This window comes from Oryx dammah, unplaced genomic scaffold (genome assembly GCF_014754425.2).
Source record: "Oryx dammah isolate SB20612 unplaced genomic scaffold, SCBI_Odam_1.1 HiC_scaffold_18, whole genome shotgun sequence".
NCBI classification, from domain to species: Eukaryota; Metazoa; Chordata; class Mammalia; order Artiodactyla; family Bovidae; genus Oryx; species Oryx dammah.
In genome coordinates, this window is record NW_024070202.1 from 73,968 (window position 1) to 90,045 (window position 16,078).

A 16,078-nucleotide genomic window follows, 5' to 3' on the forward strand; every position below is an offset into this window, starting at 1 on the left:
TCCCTGTGATTTCATTTCTGAGAAGCGTGCTCTCAGCATGTCATGGCAGCATGTCACTCTGCACACTTTAGCATCTTGTCATTTTTCTCCCAGAAGCCCTCAGGGCCATGGAGAAGCATGGAGATTCAAGTCCCCATCTCCCGCTTTACAGGAAGGGCTTCCCCATAGGCCCTACCATGTGCCTGTCCCACCCATGTGTCTGCAGCTTGTAGTCACAAGCACCAGTCACTGAGAGAGCAGCCACGGCACCAGTGTTATCACTAGGCAGCCGGCAGATGTGTGGGCGTTCCCAGCCTACTCTTTTTCTTATTGTGGTAAAATACAGAAAGCACAGTTTTCCTGTTCTTTTAACTTTACCTTCCTCAATCCCAAGGGGGAATAGCTGTGCCTCTCTGAAATGCTTGGCTGTGGCTCATTGCCCTATCAATCGTTTCCACCAACAGAACCCACATTGTTCCTATGTCTGTTCGTGCTGTTTATTGACATATTAAGGGTTCTTTATGTCTGTAATGGCAAGAACTCAACTCAAACTTGGCAAGAGGAGGACATCAGGGATCTTTGTGATCAGTTGGGGAAGAAGGAGGATGTTTAGACTTGGGGGTCCCAGCTCTGGGGGTTGTCAGGACTCTCCTGGCCTCTGGGTCTTGGCTTCAGATCTAGCACCCTTGCACGGCTCCCCAGGACCCCATGGTCTATATAACACTTGATTTGATAGAGAAAAAGCCCTTCTCCAGCCTCCCTATCAATCCCCAAAGTCCTCTGCTTGCATATCCCCCCTTCTGTGTCTGTCCCTTTGTCCAGGAAGGGGGATTCTGTCCAGCCTGGGTCATGCCCACCTCTGAGTCAGGGACAGTGAGGGGAGGATCTGTATGTTGACAGGGACCTGGGGAGAGGTATCCCCAGAGGGATGGGAGCAGGGGAGAGGCTCCATTCAAGAGGTAGAGACTTTGCAGACAGAAAAGGATGATACTGGGACAGTGAGATCTGGGCCTGAGAGAGCCAGCAAATGTCTGAAGACCCACTCATCCTGCCTGCCCAATGGACCTTTCTGTTTTCAGAGCCTTGACTTCAGTGTGGATGAGAAAGTGAACCTTTTTTTTTTAATTTTATTTTTACTTTATTTTACTTATCAATACTGTATTGGTTTTGCCATACCTTTTAGAGCTGACCTGCACCCTGGAGAACGAGCTCATGATGGTGGGCGGGGCCACCAAGCAGGCAGCTTTGGCCTGCTACTGCCAGGAGCTGAGCTTCTGCCAGTAAAAGCCCCACTGGGGGGGGGGTGTGGTGCCACTTGCCAGACTGGCCTCCTAGCCCAGGACATGGGCACCCTGAGGGAGGAGAAAGAGTGCTTCCAGCATGGTCACAAAGCACAGCATGGAGATTGGGCCAAGAATGCATTCCTTTTTAATTGGGTTTGGCTCCAGTTAAGCTGGATATTCAGGCCATTCGTCTGCTGAGCCTGTTGGCACAGAGATTGTTATTGTATTTTTATTGACGTGCTGAAGCTACAGAAAAGGTTGGCAGTAATTCAATCTCCATCTGCATGACTTTGCATCTTGTTAGGTACCAACAGATGAGACTTCTGATGTCAGGCAACTCTGCAGAGGGGCCCAAAAGAAGACTGCTTTGGGAGGATGAGGAAGGGAGACAAGCTTGGTGCTTCTCCAGTGAGAGAAATAGGCACCAGGATAGGCGGTGCACTGAGCCTCAGGCAGGGTCTGGGGTGACCGGACAGAGATAGGAGTCTCCTCTTCTCTGGGCAACTCCCTGGCAATTAGGCGCCAGGCTACAGTTGGCAAGGCTGTGACCAGGCAGGAAAATGGGTGGCCAGCCTTCTTCCCTTCATGCATCCAGTCCCAGGTTAGGTGCTGGGGATTCCTGGGGCCTGAGGCCCAGCTGCAGGCAAGAGGGAGCATGGATAATTTCGCACCTTTTCTAAGGCCGTCTGGAGGGGTGAAAACTCCACACCCCAGTCTTGAACCTCTTGGTTCAGAAACCTGCTAGAAACCCCATTGTAAGCCAGTTGGCTTCTTGCTGTATGCACTTCTGTAAAACAGACTCAATAACTGCACAAACCATCCTGGTAGGAGGAGGGTCAGTCTTCCCAGGTGGTGCTAGTTGTAAAGAACCCACTTGCCAATGCTGGTGCAACCCACTTGCCAATGCAAAAAGTGTGAGAGATGCAAGTTCCATCCCTGTGTTAGGAAGATCCCCTGGAGGAGGGCATGACAGCCCAGTCTAGTATTCTTTCCTGGAGAATCCCATGGACAGAGGAGCCTAGAGGGCTATTGTCCATAGGATTGCATAGAGTTGGACATGACTGCAGTGACTTGGCACGCAAGCACAGGAGGTGGGTCAGAGCCCAGTGCTGGCCACTGCTCAGCACTCCTAGGCCAGCTGAGTTTGTTCCTTCAGACTAGATCGCTAGGCCCAGAGCAGTGTCCCTAGTGATCCCTCCCTCCTTCTTGCAGGAAGCAGGTAGAGCAGATGGCCAGGGAGTGAGATAAGGCAAGGCAAGACCTGGAGAAAGCTGAGCAGAGGAACCTGGAGTTTGTGAAGGAGACGGACGACCTGTACTCTGCCCTGGAACAGCTCGCAGAGGAGAAGGTCAGTTAGGTCCTGCCAGGGTCCTAGGCCAGGACGGATGGTGGACCCAGGCTGCTGCCAGCTGAGGCCCTGCTGTCTCACCTGAGCCTGCAGCAGGGAGCCCACAGACCAGGCATCACCTATGCAGTGGGCTGAGTGGACTCCCACAGAGTCAGTCTGGCTGGTGGTGGACAGAACAGAGGAAAGCATTTCTGACCTTTATGAAAGTCTTTCCCTCTCTCTCGATGTGTCACCTGCCTCCGTGTGGTTCTTTGCTGTGGCCACATTTAGCTCCATCCCAGACAGAGGAGGTGTCGGTTCCCCTGTGGATGCACATGGGGCTCATGGGGCTCCCTGCTGGGGGGCAGCCTGACTGCACACGCTCTTCCTCTGCGGCCAGTGCTGCCCTCCCCAAGTGCCCACAAGCCAACGGCGACTGATTTCAGGCCATCAGTCAGGGAGCTGAGAATGGATTTCCATTGGTCTCAGCATGGTTGATCTGATTCTCCCGACCACCCCGAATGGATTTGGTGAAGTTCTCTCTGAGTCAGAGAACCAGAAACTCGTTATCTCTATCCAAGAATCTGGTTGGGGGACACAACTCCCTCGAGGACCATGTGAGTATTTGGATTTTGCTCCATGAGTAACACGGTGGTGTCATTGGTACATTTTTAGAAATAACGTTTGCAGTTGTATTAGGTTACTCTAACAGAAAAAAGTATTAAAGGGATACATGTTCATTGTAAAAAACTTAGAAAATACACACACAAGGAAAAATAAAACCAAACATTTCACGTCCACAGAGGTTATTGCTCCTGACCTTTTCCATGAGTCCCTCACTTCTTCCTGTGTACGTGGTCGCTTTCAGAGAGGTGTCATTGCTGTAATGTTGCATATCCTTTCTGAGCACCCATCATGAGGCTCTGCCATATGTTACTGCACCTTTCACCTTTACAGAGGGAAGTGATATGACCACGTTTGTAAAACTCGCTCAATATCTGCAGGCTTTTTGGTTAACCATGCTCATCAAACTGTTTCCCTGAGTGACAGCTGCCTTTGTGCCCCAAAGCTCTGTGGTGAGTCTGAGGGAGCCTGAGCCAATCATTTCTGGTTTCGACCACAGTCAATTGATTGCAGACACAGCCAGGCTCTGCTGAAATAAGAATTTCCACTCATCTTCACTCTAGATATACTGGATTTGAGAATCTTGTTAGGCAACTGTTTTAGTAATGTTGTTTAGTCACTCAGTCATGTCCAACTCTTTGCGACCCCATAGACTGCAGGGCACAAGGATTCCCTGTCCTCCACCATCTCCCAGAGCCTGATCAAACTGATGTCCATCGAGTCAGTGCTGCCATCCAACCATCTCATCCTCTGTCATTCCCTTCTCCTCCTGCCTTCAATCTTTCCCAGCATCAGGGTCTTTTCCAATCAGTCAGTTCTTTGCATCAGGTGGCCAAAGTACTGGAGTTTCAGCTTCAGCATTAGTCCTTCCAATGAATATTCAGGATTGATTTCCTTTATGATGGTTTGATCTCCTTGCAGTCCAAAGGACTCTCAAGAGTTGTCTCCAACACCACAGTTCAAAAGCATCAATTCTTCAGTGCTCAGCTTTCTTTATAGTCCAAATCTCACATCCATGCATTACTACTGGAAAAACCATAGCTTTGACTAAATGGACCTTTGTCGGCAAAGTGATATCTCTGCTTGTTAATATGCTGTCTAGGTTGGTCATGGTTTTTCGTACAAGGATCAATCATCATTTAATTTCATGGCTGCAGTCACCACCTGCAGTGATTTTGGAGCACAAGAAAAAAGTTTGTCACTGTTTCCATTGTTGCCCTATCTGTTTGACGTGAAGTGATGGGACCGGATGCCATTATTTTAGTTTTCTGAATGTTGAGTTTTAAGCCAGCTTTTTCACTGTCCTCTTTCACTTTCATCAAGAAGCTCTTTAGTTCTTCACTTTCTGCCTCTAAGGGTAGTTATCATCTGCATATCTGAGGTTATTGTTATTTCTCCTGGCAATCTTGATTCCAGCTTGTGCTTCATCCAGCCTGGCATTTCACATGATGTACTCTCCATATAAGTTAAACAAGCAGAGTAACTATATACTGCGTTGACATACTTCTTTCCAATTGTAAACCAGTCTATTGTACTCTATCTAGTTCTCACTTTTACTTCTTGACCTGCATTCAGGTCTCACAGGAGGCAGGTAAGGCGGTCTGATATTCCCATCTCTTTAAGAATTTTTGCACAGTTTGTTGTGGTCTACACAGTCAGAGGCTTTAGTGTAGTCAATGAAGCAGAAGTATATGTATTTTTGTGGAATTCTCTAGCTTTTTCTGTGACCCAGTGGATGTTGGCAATATGAACTCTGGTTCCTCTGCCTTTTCTAAATCTAGCTTATACATCTGGAAGTTCTCGGTTCACATACTGTTGAAGCCTAGCTTGAATGATTTTGAGCATTATTTTGCTAGCATGTGAAATGAATGCAGTTGTGTGGTAGTTTGAACATTCTTTGGGATTGGAACACAGGAAAATAAAATCTGTCATGGTCGCACTTTTTCTCCTTCTATTTGCCATGAAGTGATGAGACTGGATGCTGTGATCTTAGATTTTTGAATGTTGAGTCTCAGGCCAACTTTTTCACTCTCCTCTTTCCCCCTCATCAAGAGGCTGTTTAGTTTCTCTTTGCTTTCTGCCATTAGAGTGGTATCATCTGTATATCTGAGATTGTTGGTATTTCTCCTGGCATTTTGCATGATGTACTCTCCATTTAAGTTAAATAAGCAAGGTGACAATATACAGCCTTGATGTACTCCTTTCCCAATTTTGAACTAGTCCATTTTTCCATGTCCAGTTCTGTTACTTCTTGACCCACACACAGGTTTCTCAGGAGGCAGGTAAGGTGGTCTGATATTCTCATCTCTTGAAGAATTTTCCACAGTTTATTGTGATCCACATAGTCAAAGACTTTAGTGTAGACAATGAAACAGAAGTAGATGTTTTTCTGGAATTCTCTTGCTTTTTCTATGATCCAGTGGATGTTGGCAATTTGATCTCTAGGTCCTCTGCCATTTCTAAATTCAGTTTGTACATCTGGAAATTCTTGGTTTATGTACTGTTGAAGCTTCACTTGAAGGATTTTGAGCATTACCTTGCTAACGTGGAATAAGTGCAACTATGCGGTAGTTTGAACATTCTTTAGCATTTCCCTCCTTTGTGATTGATATGAAAACTGACATTTTCCAGTCCTGTGGCCATTGCTGAATTTTCCAGATTTGCTGGCATATTGAGTGCAGCACTTTAACAGCATCATCTTTTTTAGGATTTTAAGTAGCTCGGTTCCACTAGCTTTAGTGATAAAGCTATGGTTTGGCACTGTTTTCCCTGCTGATAGAAATGGTTGTTGCTAAAGATCACTGCAGAGTCCGAGGGGAAGGGCCCCACCCCATTCTCTGTCTGCCTTAGGGTTCGCTGTGTGCTGGTTTTCCAACACTTGTGGTGGAGGCTGACTTCTCTGTGCCTCAGTGACCAAGGGCCCTGATGTTGCCTTTATTTACCGATGCATTTTCTGATGACGTGGAGAAGGTTGAATGGCTAAGGGGTGCCAGACACTCACCCAGAGGTCACCTGCCAGCTCGCCCCAAGGGCTGAGGGACCCACTGGCTCCCTTGTCTGTGTGGGGTCACCTCTGCCAGCCCCGAGGGGGGCAGTTCATAAGGCCTCCACTGCTTCACAACACTGTAGCTCCCCCGTCTATCAGGCGGGAACAAATGACTCCCCAATGCGGAGGCCAAGTGCACTAACAGGAGACTCCAGGGAGGGAGAGGCCCAGATGGTGCACCCCAGGATCCAGATGCACTGTATGCCATGTGCCTTGCAGATGCCGGGAGCAGGGCTACCGGGGGAGGCTGAGCCTCCTGTGGTCCTAGGTGGAGGTGGAACACGAGCTGTCCTAGGAGCAGGCCCGGTGGCAGAGGGCCGGGCTGGTGAAGGACCTGCGGCACCTGTAGGCAGAGGAAACCGGCCTCCACAAGAAGCTGACCCTGGCCCTGAAGGTAGGGGGGTCAGAGTGCTGCAGGGTGCCTCCTCAGAGCCCCCCACCCAAAAAGAAGGAGGCCACATTGCCCAGGGTTCCCTCCTCCACACCCACACCTTCCTGGGCTGGGACTTAACCCTCCCTGCGACCCTGGGGGCTTGACTCTAGAGAACGTTTTCTGCAGCCACTGAGAGAACCCATTTCTCAGCCAAAGCAGAAGCATCCTGGCTTCTCCAGGAGAGACCCAAGCCTCCTTTACAGCCATGTGATCTGCAGGATGGGGGCCCCGGGTCTCTCGCTCTGGGCTCTGGGTCAGTGGCTGCCACCTCTTCTGCATCCCTGGGGCCAGAGCACTAGACCAAACACAAAAGCATCACCCACCCCCAGCCCTGGCTGTGTGACCCAATCGGGGGCACTCTTCCTGGCTGTGGAGAGCATCCCTGACCTGCTCCCTGCCTGCCTTTGCTTCCAGTGAGGTGACCCCGGCCTCACCTCCTTTTTCCCTGACTGTGGGTTCCTCTGCACCTGCCCTGCCTTCCTTCCCGAGAGGAGAAGCCATGCCTGCCTTCTGATTGTATCCTGTGTCTCCGGACACTGCCTTCCTTCCAGTGGACTCCTGGGCTATTGTGGTGCAGCTTCAAATCCGTCCTTTCAAAGATGGCTCAGAAAAGGTTGTCACCGCCTTCTACTCGTACTGCTTATGACCTTCTTGAGAGCTCAGGAGGCCGGGAGAGCCTCCCTCAGGGCTCCTGCTCCAGAGCCCTGACTCTCGCTCCCTCCTCCATCATGGCCAACCACTGACCTGTGTCTCATAGGAAAATAGTCAGTTGCAGAAGGAGATGATTGAAGTCGTGGAGAAGCTCTCAGACTCAGAGAAGCTAGTCCTGAAGCTGCAGAATGACCTGGAGTTTGTGTTGAAGGACAAGGCAAGTCCTCTTGCTGAGTCTGAGTCCCCAGAGAAGCGCCTGTGGGTGCTGGTAAAGGGCATCAGGGTCCTGATGGAGAATACACAGGAGACGGAATTGTTTTTTTCTGCTACAATTCCATGTGCTGCTCAGTCACTCAGTCGTGTCTGAATCTTTGTGACCCTATGAGCTTTGTGAGCCCACCAGGCTCCTCTGTCCATGGAATTTTCCAGGCAAGAATACTGGAGTGGGTGCCATTTCCTACTCCAGGGGATCTTCCCTATCTGGGGATTGAACCTGCATCTCTTGCATCTCCTACATTGGCAGGTGGATTCTTTAGCACTAGTGCCACCTGGGAAACCTAAAATTCTGTAATGGAGAAGAAATTATTAAGGCTACTTTGCCTGTATTTGCCTCCCCTTCAGGCAGTGCAGGGGTGCAGATGACACCCCAGTGATGCCCTGCATTTTGACCTTCTGGTGATGAGGCCTGGGCCAGTCAGCAACTTCTGCACAGACCCCAGTGCTGGGGTGAGGAGCACTTAGAGACCTGGCCCTTTCCATCACCTTGAGGGGAGGAGGTGAAGGGAAGGAGGTGCAGGGTCTGTGCAAGGGCCCTCCCAGGTAGCCAAGGTAAGAAGGCAACCCAGGGTCCAGGTGGGAGCATGACCACCTTCCTGAAATTCTGAACATCCTTCTGCCCTGAGACCTTTTAAATGAAGGGCGAGGAGGAAGAGGAGGGACAGGTGGCTGTGCCTGCAGATGCTGAGCTTATTGGAGCAGTACAAGGGTGTGGCAGCCCACCCTCTACCTGGCCTGAGGTCCTGGCCCTCATTTTCCTGCTTGCCTCTGGCTTTCAGCTGGAGCCTCAGAGCACAGAACTCCTGGCCCAGGAAAAGCGATTCTCAGAGATCCTGAAGGAATCCGAGCTTAAGTGCCAGGTAAGTGTCCCCTGCTCGAGGGAATGTCAGGGGCTGTCTGCTCAGGACTGGGTGGCCCCTCCCACCTCCTGGCCTCCACGTGGAAGTTGGCCCAGCCCAGGTCCACAGGAGCATCCCTACATGAGCCAGGCAGGCATAACCTCTGACGTGGGCTTTCTTCTTCAGCTGAGGTCTTCTGAGCCTCGTGATTTTGTTTTTTTCAAATTTTTCTGGCTGTGTTGCATGGCTTGTGGGATCATAGTTTCCTGACGAGGGATGGAACCCACACCCTCGGCAGTGAAAGCATGGAGTCCTCAATACTGGACTGCCAGAGAATTTCCCAAGCCACGTGTTCTGCAAGGAGGCAGTTGACACTTTGCCTGCCCAGCACCTGTGCTCGGCCCCACACAGGCTACTCACCCCAGTCCCAAGGTCCCCGTGTGTGTCTGAGGACCATGTAGGGCTTCATCTTGTTTCCTGTGGTTGAGTGTATGTATTTCCTGGGCCAAGCCTACATATGAGCCCACTCAGCTGGTGTTGCCACCATGCAGAGCAGGATGCAGGTGGTGAACAGTCACTGCTGGGAAACAGATCACACTGTTATTCCCTCAAGGTTGTCCAGGACTCCTGCAGATAAAACATGATTGTTTGGCGTTAAGGGTCTAGTATTCACTTGCTTCTTAATGGTTTCTCTCCCAATTAATGTAAGAACTGTCTCTCTGAACGTGATGCTTTGGCCACACCAGAGGATAAAGGTGAGCCTGTGCTGGTCTGGAGTGTGACGTGACCCCTGCCTCCTTCCTGCCACACACCACCCCCCCTGCAGTCTTGTGTATGGGTCACCTGTGTAACCTTTCTCAGAGACCGAGTGGTGTGTGGGTTTGTGGTTAACTTTCTGGAAGGAACTGTCCTTGCTGCTGTGTTTTCTCCCCCATTTTGAGCACCTGTGACTAACCAGCACCTGAATTTTTTCATACAGGTGTAACCCCCTTTGTTTTTTTCACATGACTCTCACCTAACTGTTGCTACTCATTTCACTTTTGATTCTTGAAATTTTACTTTTTGAAATTTTGGCAAAAAAAAAAATTACATTTTGGTGCTACTTATTCAGAGATCTTCCCTCTTTTGCAGGAATATTTTTGGCTGTTTCAAACTAGCATCGAGACTGTTAATTAAAAAAAAAAAATTTCTAATACATGAAGTTACAAATGACTGGGCAGCCAGCCCCTCTGTGTGTGCTGACCCAGTGTGGCTGGCCCCTCTTCCTCTCCAGTGCTTTCCAAGCTGCTGTTGAAACACCTCTCTTGCTTTCTTGCTGAGCTCACCTCTCCTGCTAACGGTAACGTGAAGAGAAGCCTCGAAGGTTCCAGAGCCCTCAGACCTAGGGCTTCGCTGTGTGCAGTGGACTTTCTGACTTTCCCAGCTCTTGGGGAAGCACTCTGTGACTGCCTTCAGCATCCACAGGCACCCCAAATTCACATGCAACCCACACAAAAGCAGGCACATGGCTCCCCAGCCCTGGATGAGCAGACTGGGACCCAGGACAGTGCATGTCATCCTTAGACGCTTAGAACAGAGAAGTCTGCCTAGCATCAAACCTTAAGGGCCTGTTTTCTGGCTCTGCTGAACTTGTGGAGCATTTATATGCTCTTAAAGTAGCAGTTTGAGGGGCAGAAGGAACCACTGAAGGGGCAGGGCATTGGATAGAAGTGATTCTGTCGATGTTTCCTGTCATATCAGCACTGCTCAGTAAAGATAGCAATCACGTGTGTACTTCCAAGTTTTCCAGTGGCCATGTTAAAAACAGTACAAGGGGAAAAAAAAGGTAAAAAGAAATGGATGAAGTTAATTTTAATAACATTTTATTTACTCCATTACTTTCACAGTGTCATCATTTCAACATGTAATCAATATAATCACATTTTAAGTGAGCTAGTTTGCATCCCTCTTTGGGAATCCGGTCTTTAAGATCATTGTAGAGTTTATGCTGCACACCTTGATCCAGACTGACCACGTCAGAGATGCTCCGTGGCCTATGTGGTGTCATTGTGGGCCAGGGGGCTGGGGTGCACACACCTGCTGCCCCACGGGCCTCCCTGCAGCTCTTGCTTCCTGGCCTTGCCCTTTCCCCTGGGACAGAGGTGCTCACTCTGGGGAGATTGCATATTTGCTCAGGAGTTTCTTAAGGAGATACAGTGAGCCTAGTAAACATGTGCTTCCTCTAAGATCAGCAGGGCCTGTCCCTTCCCCCACATGGCCTAGAGCTGCCAGTTAGAGGCTCCTCCTTCCAGGGTGGGTGTGGACACAGGCCAGGCACTGGCCCCCAGGGAGTTCAGAAAGAACTGACAAGGCCTGCCTGGAGAGGAAACTCAGATTTAAAAAATCAGAGAGAAGGGACTGCCCTGGTGGCCCAGTGTCTCCAGTCCCAATGCAGGGGGCACGGGTGTGACCCCTGGTTGGGGAACTAAGATCCTGCAGGCCACATGGCTCAGCCCCTTAAAAAGGAAAATCAGAGCAGGAGGTGGGGCCTTGAAGGTGTGTGTGGCATTGACCCCAGAGCCTGGGTCCCAGGGGCAGGAGCCACCTGGAAGCTGTATCGCATGTGGCATCCTCCAGGTGAGGTGACCATGGCCCACCCGAGGTGGGGGGAGAAGCATGTGGACCCACCATCATGGGTGAACGTGGCGCTTGGGCCCTGAGACCCCTTGGGAGAGCGGACTGTGAATGCTGCCCTTTCTGGCCCTGTAAAAGCCAGGTGACCAAGTGGGCTTGTTGAGTTATATTTCATTCTTTGAGTGGATAAATGATGCTTGTTACAAACGAGACCCTTCCTCTTTTATTTTTCCCTCTGTGCTATGCAGCTTGCAGGATCTTAGTTCCCTAACCAGGGAGCAAACCCACATCCTCTGCAGGGAAAGCACTCAGTCCTAACTGCTGGACCACCAGGAAAGTCCCAGAGGCCCTTCCTTTTAAGACTCAGGTCCCCCGAATCTCCCCTACCCCTGACGAGCATACTCCCCCAACCTCTTGTGGTTTCAGGTGTTAAAAAGTCTCTGTATTTTCTCCATTTCTCACTTTCACTGTACTTTTTCCCCCAAGTCCCTTCTGGGTATCCAGGGATGGAAGGTGGTGCCAGGCATAAGACGTTAGGAAATGACACCTGCTCCTTGTCACTCCTGGAGCAGTTCAGTGCCCAGGTATAGTGTCAGTGCCCCATCCTGGAAGTTGGGACCCACTCTGCTAGGGCCTGAACTATTCCCTGGGTGCTGGCCCCGTGCCCCGCTCCTGGGCCTGGAGGCCACAATGGCTGGAGGAAGTGTCTGGCTCTCCCCACAGGACCTGCAGGACTGCAATGATGAGCTGCAGACTGCCCTAGAAGGCCTGCATGCACAGGTGGCCCCGAGTCGGCACAGCCACCTGCCCCCCAGGACACAGCCCAGCAGGTAGGAGCTGAGTACTTGGAGGTGATGGGTCTGCTGGGAGGTGGTGGGTCATGAGCTCATGCCCCAGGGATGGGGCTGTGGGCAAGCCCGCTGTGCAGGGGGTCACAAGTCCTTTGGACCACTTGTGTCAGAGAAGGGTCCTATATGAGGTGAGGGGTTTAGGCAACCCAGAGCCCCAAGGGAGATGGAGGAAGATGAAGGTCCTACTGCTTGGACAGAGTAAGTGGTGAGGGTTATGATGACCTTGCTGTGACCTCAGGGCAGGTGTGTCCCCTTGTGAGCCTCCTAAGGCAGGGGGGATGGAAGGGGATGCCCCTGGGGAGGGTCATCTGGGAAGGGGAGCAGAGAACGGGCTGGGGGTAATGGGGGATGGTGATGGCTCTGATGGGGCAGTCCATATCAGCTTTCCTCGGGGCCACCGAGAGAAGCCAGGGGAGGGGGTCTTCTATGCACCTGACCTCTAAGGGAGGCCCTCACCTGTACCTGCAGGAGTGGACTCTGCTGGCCCCAGTGCCACAGCCCTGCTGCCCTCAGCCAGGGGTTGTTGGCATGTGGCTGCAGTCATCGCATGCCTCGATGAGTTTCAGGGGCCCGTGTGGCCACAGGGAAGGGGCGATGGTCTTTATCCCTGGACAGGCCTGAGCTGTAAGGAGTGTGTGGCCCTGGTGCAGCTCTGACTCATCGCACCAGAGGGAGCCCCGAGCTTTGTGTTGGTGCTGACACAGCCAGAGCGCTCTCCCGGCTGGAGCCTTTTCTCTTCCCCTCACCCCCATCTAAGGAGGAGGGGCGGTCAGGACAGCAGTGCTGTGGTGCAGGGGCCACATGGGTGGTGGAGACCAGGCTGGCCATGCATCCAACCAGGGCCACTCCTGACCCAGGCGGCAGCTTCCTGTTGTCAGGGCGATGGGATCCTCTCTTTCCTAAGATGCTTATCCCAAGTTCTCTCGGCCAGATGTTGCAAAGTCTGTCCCTCTTTTTCATGGAAAACATTTTGGGAACTGAAAAGAGCAGGCGAGAGGTCAGCAGGATGTGTCTGTTCCCTTCACTTTCCAGCCCATCAACCGGCGTGGATGAAACCCCAGCAGTGGCCACACTCACATTCTGACTCAAGCCTTAAGTGTGCCCCCTACCGTGCATGGCGTGGGGGACACCTGGGCCCAAGAGGGCTGGCCATGCTGTGGGTCCAAAATCACTGCAGATGGTGACTGCAGCTATGAAATTAAAAGATGCTTGATCCTATGGTGTCCTGGGCAGAACGTCAATGGACATGTCTCTTATTTTCAGGCACCGTCACGTTTGTGGGTGATTCTGCCCCAGCGAATATAGAAACAGAAATCATGTTGGAGCAGCTGAAGGAGCGTTAGCAAGAACTCAAGATCCAGCTGGAGACCAAGGTCAGGGCACTGAGGGAGGCCACAGAGTTTAGGGAACTTCCTGCTGCTGAGACGCGTCTGCACAGAAGTCTGCCCATGGTGACTGTGCTCAGGGGGACGGAGGTTTGCAGGAAATGTGCATGACCTTGACTTTCTGCCTTCACCACTTCGGAAGGAGGCAGGACCGAAGGAATAGCTAATAACGGGAGGGAGCAGGGTCCCTCTCCGTGTCCATAGGCTGGTGCAGAAGCCAGACCTGCCTGTTTGCCCTGTGCTGGGAAGTCACAGCCCCTGGATCTATTGCAGCTGAAGCAGATTCTGGGAGCAGAATCTTAGTTCCTGGGATTGCCCTGCATCAGGGGCTCCCCAGGTGGCACTAGTGGAAAAGAAGAGATGTGTCACCAATACAGGAGACATAAGAGATGCAGGTTCGATCCCTAGGTCAGGAAGATGCCCTGGAGGAGAGCATGGCAACCACTCCAGTCTTCTTCCTGGAGAATCCCATGGATGAAGGAACATGGTGGGCCACAGCCCACAGGGTCACAACAGAGATGGACACAACTGAAGCGACTTGGCACACAGAGGCTCCTAGGCCACCCTGGCCAAGCCTGTCTTCTTGGGTGAATGTGTCTCTTGCTGTTACTCAATTGTGGTGGGTTTTGTGGCGGGATGGTGCCCACAGCTTGTCAGGTGTCACCATGTCCATGGGGTGGTCCTGCCCCTGGGTGCCTGCTGTGGCCTTGCCTTCCAGGCCTAGTGGAGGTGTTGTTCCCTCCTGCCCTCCTCCTGTGGCTTCCTGCCAGGCTGCCAGCCTTCTTTCTGCACCTGCAGGGCATCCCCCCAAGGCTGCAGTGGAGGTTACAGGAAGTGATGGAAGCAGGCGGCCACACAAGCTGTGAGGAGACTTTCATGGGCCCTGGCACCCTGTTGAAGCAGGGCCACCCACTGTTTGTGTGCTGTGCCTGGCAGCCTTGATTCGTCAAGTGAACTGTGTTTGGGGACCCCCAGTCGACATCACTCCTCCTCTCTCCTCAGGTTAATGACCACAAGAGGGAAATGGAGGTGATAAAAAGGGCCTTTGCAGAGGAGAGGACACAGCTAGAGCAGGCCTTCCAGCTCGAGGTTGGGTGCTGCAGGGTCAGAAGGCCAAGCTAGAGATGCATGCGGAGTTGCAGGAAGTGGTCCGAGGCCTGGGGGAGCAGCTGCAGAGGAGGGTGGAGCTGGAGCAGGGCCACACACAGCTGCTGAGCCAGCAGAGAGTGTGGCTGCAGGAGGCACTCCAGAAGCTCAGGTCTGCCACCCCGGCCTTCCGGGATCTCAAGTCCAGGATTCATTGCCCAGACCTGGATTTGAAATTGAATTTGGGCAGATTACTCAGAGTCACAAGTACTCATCACCTGAGTGGTGAGCCCTGAAAGAACAGGTTATTTTACACAGGTTCTGACCTTTCTTTCTGCTGCACTGTGCACATGGCATGAGAGATGTTTCCCTCACCAGGGATCGAACTTGGGCCCTTGTGGTGGACGCATGGTGTCTTCACCACTGGACTGCCAGGAAAGTCCCAAAGAGTCTGACTTTAAAAATACAGTGTACTTCATCTGTCATCTTGTGGCTCCTGAGGAGGTGGATAAAAGGTGTAAATGCCCACAAATAATGGGAAAGGTCTTTAGTTTGGGTTAGTGGAGTTCTTGAAAGAAACTGAGATTTGTGAGCAAAGGAGAGAAAAGGTTTACTTGGAAAATTGGAACATGATCTTCTGTGCTAGAGAAGAAGGGCTCACATGCCCACCCTCCAGGTCCCACCAGGGAGCTGGGGCTGGAGGCCTGAGGGGAGGCTAAAGGTGGGGAGGCGGTCTGTGAGCCAGTGATGGTGCATCAGATATGCAGTCTGGCCCTCCTCCCCAGCCCCCTTGGGGCTCAGGCTGGCACCCACTCCATCTCAGGAGCCTAGGCCTCTAGAAGGTCTTTTCCAGGAGCCTCCCAGCACCACCCAGGAGATGACCCAGGTGACTTCAGGCAGGCACAGCTCTGTGTTGTGATTGACGCTCTCTACACAGTGTCTTTTCACCCCATGAGCACCCACACAGCACTGCCACAAGCTCCCTGCATCCTGTGGAGATAGAGGCTTCCTAAGCTGTTGTGTCTCTTGTCTGGGCAGAGGACATTGGCTCACTTCACATGCAGGTGTGTCCAGCTGAGGCTCCAGCTCCTGCCCTCAGGGTAACCATGGCACATTGCTTCACCAGAAAACAGATTACATGGGATTTATGATAAGCCAAGGAATAAATGTCAATGCACAACCCGGCTTAAGAAAGAAAATATTGGCATAGCCAGTAGCCCCAGGCTCTGTTGCAGATACCCCTCATTTCTCCCCGAGGTGCCTGGACTGTTTATCACCCTCTAGACCTTTCTCTAGGCCTCTGCCTCAGACACGGGGGTCCCTCAACAACGTGGAGCCTTGGTCTTGGTGGGCTGACTTCTGAATTCCCTGCTCCATGAAGCAGAGGTGGTGCTGGGCCTCACAAGTGGCAGAGAGCCTCAAGTGAATGTGTGGACCCACTGTTGCAATTGCAGCTGTAATCGAAGGCTGGTCTTGGGCCCAGTGGACCTGCGAGTCCACATCAGGCCCCTGGCACACACGGAGGCCTTCCGTGGGGGAGCAGCCCAGTGGCCACATGCCCTCTCTGCCATCTGTCTTGGGCACTTCCTCTGGACAGGCACAGGAGCCCAGTGCTGTCTTCATCCTCCACCCAGCCCCCAGGCCCAGGGGCTGTGCTGGGCCTCTCCCTGCTTCTCCTGACTCGT

General features: G+C 52.0%; 1 pseudogene; it reads left to right on the forward strand.

Annotated features, from left to right (window-relative positions):
- Positions 1-14,689, forward strand: part of LOC120878244 — a 21,086-nt pseudogene extending 6,397 nt beyond the window's left edge.
- Positions 14,690-16,078: the final 1,389 nt, after the last annotated feature.